The sequence below is a fragment of the Macrobrachium nipponense genome, chromosome 31, assembly GCF_015104395.2.
Source record: "Macrobrachium nipponense isolate FS-2020 chromosome 31, ASM1510439v2, whole genome shotgun sequence".
NCBI classification, from domain to species: Eukaryota; Metazoa; Arthropoda; class Malacostraca; order Decapoda; family Palaemonidae; genus Macrobrachium; species Macrobrachium nipponense.
This window is the reverse complement of record NC_061093.1, coordinates 42,488,694-42,500,443: the sequence shown is the minus strand read 5'-3', so window position 1 is coordinate 42,500,443 and position 11,750 is coordinate 42,488,694. Positions and strand designations below refer to the sequence as shown.

General features: G+C 36.6%; 1 pseudogene; it reads right to left on the bottom strand.

The window, feature by feature from the left end:
* Nucleotides 1-440: 440 nt before the first annotated feature.
* Nucleotides 441-11,099, bottom strand: LOC135206824 (juvenile hormone esterase-like; annotated as a pseudogene).
* Nucleotides 11,100-11,750: the final 651 nt, after the last annotated feature.

The window sequence follows — 11,750 nt, the reverse complement described above, 5'->3', positions numbered from 1 at the left end:
ATTACCAAAAGGACAGATGCATATTAATAAGAAGGAAAGAATTGAATGGAAAAGACCTGAAATGAAGAAGAATGAACACAGGCCAATGTAAGCGCCTCCGTGGCGTGATCGGTTTGGTCTTGACCGAGTTCGATTCTCGGGCATTCCACTGAGGGATTAGAGATGTGTATTTCTGGTGATAAAAGTTCACTCTCGACGTGGTTCGGAGTCACGTAAAGTCGTTGGTTCCCGTTAACTGAATAAAACACTGGTTCCATGCAAACGTAAAAACAATAAAAACCATCAAACAATAAAACAAACAAAACAGGACAATGTGAAAGGTGGTTCATAAACAATATGAAAAAATCTGTGAAAATACCATTGATTGTCTCAGTTTTAATTTGTGCGCTCACGAAAGGTAAAGAGTCCTCCTTCGTGGGAAGTGACACCTGACATAAGGTTTACTTTGTTGTAACGACTTCTTTTGTCAGGATTCTGGTGCTTCTGGTTAAATAGTCCCCATCCACTCTTGGACCTAGTAGGACCAGGATTGAAGTTCCAGTGCTGAACGGGAAAAGATAGCGCCACAGTAATTGAAATAATGAAATTTAATACATTAGATCTTCTCTCCACTGGAACTGAAGAGCTAATTATGTCAATTCAATCATATTACAATAAATATATGTAGTAAATACCCAAAGGGGTAGACAAAACAAGCATAGTTGAAATACTTGTTTGTAAAGCTACCCCAAAGAGAGGGCAAACTAAATTTAAGTGAAGTAATTGCGTCTCATATTGTATCCTTAATTCGAAAGTTATGGTGAAAAGAAGGTACTTTTAGATGTAGCCCCTCCAGATTTTCCAAATTTCTGACGACATTAAGATCTTAAGGGAGAAACATTTCACCAAGATCAAATATCTACATGCACCACTTGATGTCTGACGTAAATTCTGCATTTCAAAGGTATTGATGCCCTTCAATGTTATGGCTGAGTTGCTTTTCACTTTTTTTTTATGTCATGAGATACTTGTTGAATACTGGATCCTTTCAACAAAAGGGATTGAATGAAAGAGAATTGGACGAAAGGGGAATCAAGGAACTTAAACAAAAATTTTCATTCTCAAAGAAAATGAAAAAAAAAATGTCATGCTTGAGATAAAATATGTCGCAATTTTTACACAAAAGTACAGACGCGCATTTTCTATTATGTCTGCTGTTCTTTTGGTCAAAAATTAAAGATTCTTGCCAGGATTAACACTCTAAGGGGGAAAAGCCCGCAAAAAAGATAGAAATGCTGAGCACTATACGTCTGCTGCTTAGCAGAACAGTGCTGTGTGCCTAGAAGTTTTCTTTGTAATATATATATATAAATATATATATATATATATATATATATTATATATATATATATATATATATCTATATATATATATATATATATATATATATATATATATATATATAGTATATATATATATATATATATATATATATATATATATATATATTATATATATTATACATATATACATAACTATAATATATATATTATATATATAATATATTATATATATATATATATATAATATATATATATAATATAATAGTAAGCAGGAGAAGGGCGCAGGAACATATACATATCCATTAGATACATTTATTGCCAACTGCTTCTCTTGGAAAGTCTATTAATAAAAAGAATTGTACCTACGTTAAATTGCCAATCATCAGCTGCTCCCCTGTTCATAGCATAACTGGCTTGTTTGTTTTTATTTGTCCGCCTTCTTTTTCTGTTCTTGTGTTAATACTGTGTATTCTTTTAGTGTGTTTGTCTCTGTCATTTTGAGAGGTGCGCCTTTCAATTCATTTTAAGTTCGTTTCTACCTTTATTTTTTCTGAGTTTTAGTTTTTTTAAGGATCATTTTAAGCTTTCTTGGTTTTTAATGCGTAAATGTATTTAAGTGTGATTCAGTATTCAAGTTTAACTTAATTTCCATTTTAAGTTTTCTTATGCTTTATGTATGTTTCTTTTAATCATGTGCTCGGATGCTCCTTTTTATATAGATGTCCTGATGATGTGACCTGGGTCAAGAAACGCGTTGGCAATAAATGTATCTAATGTATGTGTATATGTTCCTGCGCCCTTCTCCTCCCTACTGTAGTACCCTTTGATGTGTGGATTTTATATATATATATATATATATATATATATATATATATATATATATATATATATATATATATATATATATATATAATCAACAAGCTTTGTTGCCATTAATACCTACAATATGATCCTGAATGCTAATTGTGAGATTAACATCAGTCCTTTGAAGACAAGAAAGAAGAGCTTTGCTGGAACGCTCACTGGGTGCGTTCAAACCTTGACAATCGAAGCGTTTTTCCTTGTACATTGCCACATCCCTGAACGCGCCGCCATTGCCCAGGGGTTAAGCAACGATCCGGACTGCATAATTGCCCCAGCAAAGAGCCCTGTGAGAGGAAAAAGGAAGTTGGAAAGTATTCAAAGGGAATGTCTTGTCAGGACAGTGGGAATCCTATTCTTCATCTATAACATGAGAGGAAAAATACAACTGTGAACTGAAATCATTCCTTGATGAGTTAAAGACATTATTTATTTATAGAGTCAGAACTTGAAGCAAGATAACGTTCTTAATTATGAACATGCCATAGAACCACAGTTTCTCTTTAATTTTATCGTAACTTTGGAATGAGGCAAAAGACATGGAAATGAACAGAGGCCCTGCCCGCGCTTTCTCCAAAGATAGTGACACGAGTCTTGTCACCACCAAAGTTATGGATATTCTCTTGTATCCACTGCAGAGCTAACACTTGGTCCTTCAGACCGAAGTTCCCTGGGATGACGTCATCTTCGGTGGACAGGAAACCTGTGTGGACGCATTTGTAATACTGATTATCGTTTTTTTTTTTCTTTTTTTTATGAAAGCAGATCGATAATATTTCCAGGCCTGTACCGAGGGTGGGTCGGACGGCCACCCCCCCCACCCCCTGCCAAATTTCTGGAAGTCCATATTTTCAAGTATATCCTCTTGTATATAGCTATAGTGCAATGACATTTATAGAAGAAAATGTCCAGTTTTTGGGAAAAAAACAAAAAAAACTAAACAAAACTCTGGGTACGGGCCTGATTTCCCTACAAATTCCTTAGGTCGTTACAATCACATATTCATTATATGGAAAAAAATGGTTTCTACAGCAGAAAAACAGATACCCACTAAGAATTCCAAGTCTGGTACTGAATCATGACAAACACAACGTCCTCATTCATGAGAACGTACGGTGTATACCAGTTGATGCCTCCGGCGAAGAAGGCGCCGCCGTGAATGAAGACCATCACTGGTAACAGTGGTAAGGCCAGAGTCAAAGTAATAGGGTCTGCTCAGCTCGGCAGTGGGGGCGGAGCTAATACTGTGGACGTCAGAAGAGTAACACTGGCCGTGCGTCTCCATTGAATTTCTTAAAGAACTTTTAGTTTTTCTACATTCAATCCATATCGCATGGTTTTTTTTATAAAATTTTGACAGAATCTGTAAAGAGGTCACATGATGTTTTTTAATACCCATTAAAAGTATATAGGGTCTGCTCAACTCAGCAGTGGGGGCGAAGCTAATACTGGTGACGTCACAAGAGTAAACACTCCGGTTGCTTCTCCATTGAATTTAAAGAACCTTAGTTTTTTATACATTTAATCCATTTCGCATAGTGTTTTGATAAAATCTTGATAACATCTGTAAAGAGGTCACATGCTTGATGTTATTTTAATACCCTTTCTCTCATTTAGTCACCAAGCCTTGTTTTATTGCACATAGAATATACCAGTTTGAACACACATAGCTACATATTCTTTACTTATTTATTTACTTACCTATATCTGGTTTGCTGTAGTCTCTTCAAGCCAAATTTTTTTATAACATGACAACTCTCTCTCTCTTTTCTCTCTCTCTCTCTCTCTCTCTCTCTCTTTCAGTAGAAATATTATCAAGATTTTTAAATAATTTTTAAGAAATGTATTTAGTTCTGTCACTGTGTTCATACCTCACTTTGAAAAGCAACTTTTTTTTAGGCTAAAGGTGAGAATGATAGATTAATTATATTTTCCAAATCTTCTTAAGAATACTTATTGTTATGCAATAATACAAAGAAAATGTGGATACAGACAGTGTAAAAAATGGCAGTTGCATTTGCAACAATTATAATATTTTCGAAAAAAAAGTACAAAGAGTTATTCGTCAATCTGGCTGGACATATCTGATGACGTTTCACAAGGGGCGGGGCTATATTTCAGATCTCCACGAACGCTTAATTTTTTATAATTTTTCCGTGCGTAGATAATATTTTCTGTGCGCGATTATGGGTTGAAAGTAATTGTAATTATAAATGTGTCATATACCAATTGAAAGGGCATTCTTTGTACTTTTACATGGTATATGGAAAAATGTAATAAGATGAAAAATTATGTAAGAAAAATGTGGTAAATATTTACATAAAATTTAAAAATTTTGGTCCGTCTTTGACTCAGAATTCCTCAAAAATTTCTGAGAACACCTATCAACTTTTATTTATGCATTATATAGTAAATTTTATCATCTTTCTAATCCATTTTTCAGTTTCTTTCTATCACCATCCTTAGTCAGTTACGCTACGAAACGTGAATGTATGTAGGTTGACGGATGAAGTAATACCACATTTTTGTGTGCGTAGATAATTTTTTCTGTGCTCGCTTGTGGGTTTGAAATTAATCGTAATTGTAATGTGCTATATATCATTTGAAAGAGCATTCTTTGTACTTTAACGTGGTATACGGCAACATGCAATAAAAGGAAAATTCATATAAAAAAACGCCATCGCAAAAATAGTTATATGAAAATGTTATCGTAAATATAGTTTCATAAGATACGGTCCTTTTGTAACTGATGTTTCACAAGGGGCGGGGATAGGTTTTAGTACCGCCTCGTGAGCAGACCCTATTACTTTGACTCTGGGTGAGGCAGCCTTTACTTCATTTGGCGTGAGGGAAGATAATACTTCATTGGCTGGAGGGAAGATAATACTTCATTTGCCTGGAGGGAAGATAATATTTCATTTGGCTGGAGGGATGATAAAGCATCTTCATGAAAACATTGACACAGAACTTACAATAATTCAAGCTCTCCTTGTGGGGAGTCAAATGCTGTTGTTCTTTTCAAAATTGATGCTATTTTGTACGTTCATCTTATTTGTATACATCGGCTTTTCAAAACTGACCTTGCTGGTAAATACGCTTAAATATAGACAGTCTTCATTTCCTTCGTATTCTATCGTCCTCACTGTCGCTTCAAAAATTTTTATTTGTGAACAAGTTTCAGGAACCACCGATCCATTCTTGACACCACTCCAACTTTTGACAGGGACAGGGTCCTAAAACAACGGGTGTTGGTTGTTAGTACATATTACAGATATAAAACTTAAGGATGATGAATTAAAATATGTATTTTCACATCGCGAGAGAAAAAAGTAGAAATAGGACTGTAGCTTAACCATCCTTCAAAGCAAGTAAAAGAATATGACCTAAAAAGTTTAGGTAATGAATTATCTAAATCTTGAAGTGGACAGGAACACGGAAATTAATCCAATGTATAATTCTGAGAATAATGAAATCATGTACAGTATTACATCATACAATAGTACTCAAAACGAAGCATTTGAACGCAGGTCACTTTGATAAAGCGTAAAGTTTGTGACAGTTTCATTACAAATAGATAAATTATTGCTATTAGGGAAAGATGAAATTTGACCGAAAAAGCATCTCACGATATACGTTGATGATATCGTGAAAGAAAGTGACTGTTAGCCTGCAATCAAATTTTGAGATAATGGCCCAAGATCTCATATTCCTGCCTCAGCAGAATTGTTAATATTGTGTTACAAGAAAAAACTTAGCGGAGTTGTAGCGTACAGCAAATACGGCGTTCGAATGAAGGGAAATGACGACAGGAGTTAATTGTAAATGGAAAGAAACTCCTGCCTGAAAAAAAAGCGAAATATTTTGGAGAAGTACATCATGACTATACTCTGTTTTTATCCATCTGTCCATCCGCCTGTGGTGTTGCGCATGGCAACACTGCGTCCCGTGCTTAAATAGTTACGTTATGTCTAAATTTTAGGTAAATAAAAGGATATCTGGGTGTACATTTGCAACTGGAAAAGTATTTAATAATTTACTGTATGCGAATTACACCGGTAATATTCGAAATAGGATATTATATAAAGCCCGGGACGCAGTGTTGCAATGCGCAAACACCATAGGCGGATGGACAGATGGAAAAAACAGAGTATAGGATAGGAATGAATTTCACTTATCAGTTCTGTGACTTCAAAAACATTTGCTAATCCTGATGAACAAATTAAAATAAGCTCTCTGTAAATATCAGAAATCACTGCTTAAAATAACAATAGAAAATTCTAACTGATTTACCACCATAACCAAATTCCTTAAAATGTTGTCCAAAGTGAGTTTCTACTTACTTTTGGGCAAGGATGAAGTTAAGTATACCTTCGTTTAACCAGACCACTGAGCTGATTACAGCTCTCCTAGGGCTGGCCCAAAGGATTAGATATTTTTACGTGGCTAGGAAACAATTGGTCACCTAGCAACCGGCCCTACAGCTTATTGTGGGATCCGAACCACATTGTATCGAGAAATGAATTTCTATGACCAGAAATAAATTCCTCTGATTCCGCGTTGGCCGAGCCGGGAATCGAACTTCGGATCACCGGATTGGTAGCCGAGCGCAAAAACCACTAGTCCATTGAGGAACTTGGGCAAGGATGAAATTTCATGTTTGTTATAGCGTGTATTATCAGATACAGAAATCTCACTAGAACTAAACATATTTTGACGCTGATTTCAATAAATAATATTCGTTAATTGCATTCCGATCTTATGTGTAAATATTTCTGTGATTTGTTCCATTCACGGTTCTTGACTACTTATACTGGAGGTGTGAGGCTATACTATAGAATAATGCCACCATCAGGCACCGGGAGTGTCACTTTCGTCAACTCTGAGGCCATCATGACGGGTTGCTTATAGTCAAATCATTCTAGACAAATCAATTTCTATCTACTGATACTCTAATTGTCCCCCCCTCCCTCGAGTAACTAAAGCAAAGCTGTGATTCTATATTTTGTCATGAACGGTACCATTATCATTATAATCAGTGGACACTGGTGTCACTCAACTCTGTGCTTCAAGATGCTTGCTTATCTTTTCTGAAAGTTTTTATTCTTTTCTAAAAAAGGTTTTATGTAGACTAGCAATCTACGGGCAGAACCAGCTCCGTTTCAGTGACTCCCTTCTCACTCCCACCCCCTTCGAAGGGAGGGGGGAGGTAGGATGAAACCCCATTATAAACCATCTTAGGGGTCCCCACTATAACCCTGTCAAGTTTCATGCTTATCGGATCAGCCAGCGTTTTTGGCCGTGATTGAATAACAGACGGACGGACAGACATAACGCCCATTATAGTAAGATTATTATGTAGATTATTGTGGGGCACAAACAACATTTCGATTAATATTACAGCATTACTAAATACAAAATCCAGGGGCAGGATTGAACTGCAGTGGGGAGGTCATGAGAGAATTTAATCTCTCAAAACTCGAGTGGACAAGACTGATAGGAGAAAATTGTGATCTCTTAATCTAATTATCAGATAGTCTGATAGTTTTATTGCATTGTCAGCAGCATATAATTACATGCACGAGTCTTTCGATCAATTCATCTGTAATTTTATTCATTTCAGAGCTGAATTCCGCAAGTTCATGCGACGCCACCTTGATTGTCATTTTTTGTCTTACGGTTGTGGGTTTCATTTATGTTGTCCGAAACCGTTCTCTTTGATTTCAAGTTTTTTGGCGTGGAATTATTTGATGCTCCTGCATGAATCAACGACCAAGTGCTCGTGAAGCAGTCAGGGTGTTTCTTGGAATCAAATCGTTTCTGGAAAATGCTTTTATTGTCCAAAATTACTTTATGTTTTCCCAGTGATGACGAAACAAAAGATTTTGTAGTCTCATATGTAGCCAACAGTAGCGACTTATCAAATACGACGTCGCCAACGCATTCCTAGTTTGGTCTTGGACTACCAACTCGGCGGCCGCGAGTTCGATTCTCGGGCATTCCATTAAGGCGTCAGAGATGTGTATTTCTGGTGATAGAAGTTCACTCTCGACGGAAGTTACGTAAAGCCGTAGGTCCCGCTGCTGAATAACCACTGGTTTCATGCAACGTAAAAACACCATACAAACAAAAACAAACAACGCATTCCTTTGGCGATGTCATTTTTTAGTAGTTGTAGGTTGCTATGAAGAATAAGATATTTTACTGATGAAATCAATCAAATGACTTGCACTCAGTATTTTTTTTATCTATTACCCGATAAATTGCCAATGTTGTCATTAACTACTTTGTACTTAGATTATTTTCAGATATGAATGCCATGAGTATGCACAGCATGACAAGGTAATTTCAAATGGATTTTATGCGTAGAAAGTTTTTTTTTATTGTCTGTGTTGTGTGTTGTGTGTGTTTTCCAGTCCTGAATCTCTATACTTCCTACTTTAATATCAGCTCTAGGGGTAGTATATACCACTTTTGCAAAATTACTTTTAGTTTTCTGGATCCTTTCCTCTTGTCAGAAATGATTATGAACCCTCTTCTATGCCAGAGAGCATAAAGTTTTGCAAATATTGAAATGTCCACTCACCGGAAAAAACAGCTTTTGATCAGTCAGGCTCATCAAAAGATTTCTTGGGTGATCCATCTGTCCTGTGTCTGCTTCAAGAATTACTATTATAGGGGACCTATGCCGTGATTACATGTGCAACCACCAATGGCTTTACTTTCAGCAGATCCGTCTCTTCTCTGGAAGTTGCTGCATATGGGCTCACACACGAAACTAACTTACAAGCCACAAGATGCCCAACATTTGTCACTGTAGTATTTATGGGCGAGACTAGTGCACACGTGGCTACAGGGCATGGGTCCAAGTACAAGTACTTGGTACTTGTACTTGGTCTTGGCCTTAAGTGCAAAATTTTGAGTACTTGTACTTGAAGATTTTAAAATTCGATGTATTTGTACTTGGCCAAAAAGTTTCTGTAAAATCAAGTTACTTTTAAGTATTCTTCAAGTACATTACATCCTTAGTAGGCTGTATTGCATGAATAATCGTATAAACAAAAAAACTGCATAGTAGTGACAATAACTTGACTATATGTGAATTATGTATGTCAGTAATTTAGATATAACAAGTTTAATTCAAATGATTCAACATCCTGTTGTGTATCAACAGAATATCAGTCAATTTTCGTGCAATCAGCTCAAGAATTAGAACCTGCGACATCCTCCTCACATTCCTGTCTGTGTCTGCAGGAAACAAGCTCCAGTTCTGTAATACTACAGTAGTTTAGTCGTTATGCATCATCCCCCAAGGACCTCGGGCATATGGGCGTAGGACTTCCAGATTCTATATATGAAGCAAATGATGACACTGATGAGGAAGAAGAGGATCTCGATGATTTGGATGGAAGTGGTAGTATTGATTTTGCTGGACTGTTGGAAGTATTACCAGCTGGGCATAATTCCTCCGAAACTATTGGAAGTTTTACCAACTGTGCATACTTCCTGCTTTGCACATACAGTGCAACTGGTGGTGAACGATGGCTTCAAAGGAGCGCAGTTAAATGTTACACTTAGCAAAGCATCAAAATTGGTTCCTTTTGCATAAATCAACAATTGTAACAGATCGTTTTTAGGAGAAAAAGAAATTACAATCAGGTTGTGCTCCTCGTTGGAATTCGTAGTTAGAAGATGGTCAGATCTATTTTGCGAGCACCATAAGAAAAGCTGAACATTTTGGATAGTGCACCAAAGCTTGGCGCTTATGACCAAAATATTCATAATGACATGCTAGAAATTTCTGAACTATTTTAGGAGGCCACCGACTGTGCCCAAAGACAGAATTCTGTGCCCTCTAGCCCAGCAATTCCATGTGTGCGAAGGCTCAAGTTTCACTTAGAGACAACGCTATCTAAGTATACCATTGGTTTGGTATTTGGATTTAAGAGGTCATTACAGAGATGCCTCCAGGCATATGAAGAATGGAAAATATATCAAATGGCAACTTGTACTTGCTCTTTTTCTTAGTACTTGTACTTGTCCACTAGTACCGTCTCATGTACTTGGTCCCATGCCTGCTTGGGTAGGGAAGTAGCAATTTTTTTTTTTTTAACTGCTAATATTTTATTTGGTAGCATACCTGAAAACAATACTGTTTTCTGACTTTCTTTCCTTGGTTACAATGCTTCCTTAACATGGGTCAGTGCTCTGAACAGACAGGCCACGATTTGTCTATTAGGAAGATACATCTGAATCCGTGGTACACTCAGCGACTTACAAGTGGCTTACAGTTTCTCTCAGCTATATCTATTAGGCACCTACGTAATGCCATGTAGTTGTCTCACAATAACAAATTACCTAAAACTCTCAGTATTGCAAGACTTGATGAGGGAAGTGATACTTAAAGGAGTTTTACAGAACTTTATTGTACTATATGGTGATAATCTTGTGCACTAATGTTGAACCATAACAAAGAGTAATCTTAAAAGACGGTCTTGTAAAACTCACCCGCCACGTATAACCAAAACTCGAGCAAAGTTCAGTTCCTTAGATACTGATCAAGATGGAGACTTTCGTAATGAGGTCGCAAATAGTTTCAAGTATGCGCTGTATCTCTGCCAAATGTCGCTCTTGTCTCACGATGCGGAAAAAAATACTTGCTTAAGATTCTGTTTCGGAGCTTTTCGGAATTCTGTCAGATTCTTTGAAATGGACCAAACGAACTCGCCTTAAAGCGGAGACTTCCAGTCGGTGGTTCTGCGTAAGGCACAGAATGGAAGGAATAGAATGGGTTCCCTTCGTGGATCGCTCCCGGAAACCAGTAATATTTCCCAACCGAGTTGAGACGATCACATTGTTATTTGCTTCTGACAATAGGACTGCAGCCGAGATCACCAGCAAAATGCCAAAGACTCCCATTTTGACCTTTCATCCAAGAGAAAAAAGTATTTTGTGTTAATGATTTACCTATCTGATACGGATCATGTACTATGCTAAACGGGTGCATATATGTTCAATGATAAATGTTTTGGATCACTTGTGTATAGAATAAATAAAGTGAACATACGTACATCATATTAATATCCAAATAACTAGGTCGAATTTTAACATCGTTATAATCGAGTCTTACAAGAAGGAAATCAAAACTAGTTTACACATCAGTTTGCGCAAACTAAAACCTTGCACGCAAAAATTCCTTTGTAGCGAATAACTGAGAAGTGGGCTTCCAATGAGAATGGAAAGTTTCGTTTCACACAATTGCACTTAAGTGGAAGAAAAGAAAAGGCGCATCTGAGAGAAAGGTGAAAATTGACGTAGAAGGAAGGCTTATTATAATAAAAAAGGAAACGAACTCGGTTAACGTAATCGAAGTATTTACGAAGGATCTGAAAATTATGATAATGGATATAATATCGCCATTAATAATATTACAAGTCAGCAGGATGGTTTAAATGTTTCAAGATGCATAATTGGGTGCAATTCAGAACTAAGTTACCGAGAAGAAGGTCTGATGGAAACACATACAGGAAAGAAAAACGGAAGCAAGAAGAAAATTCCAGGGTTTTACAG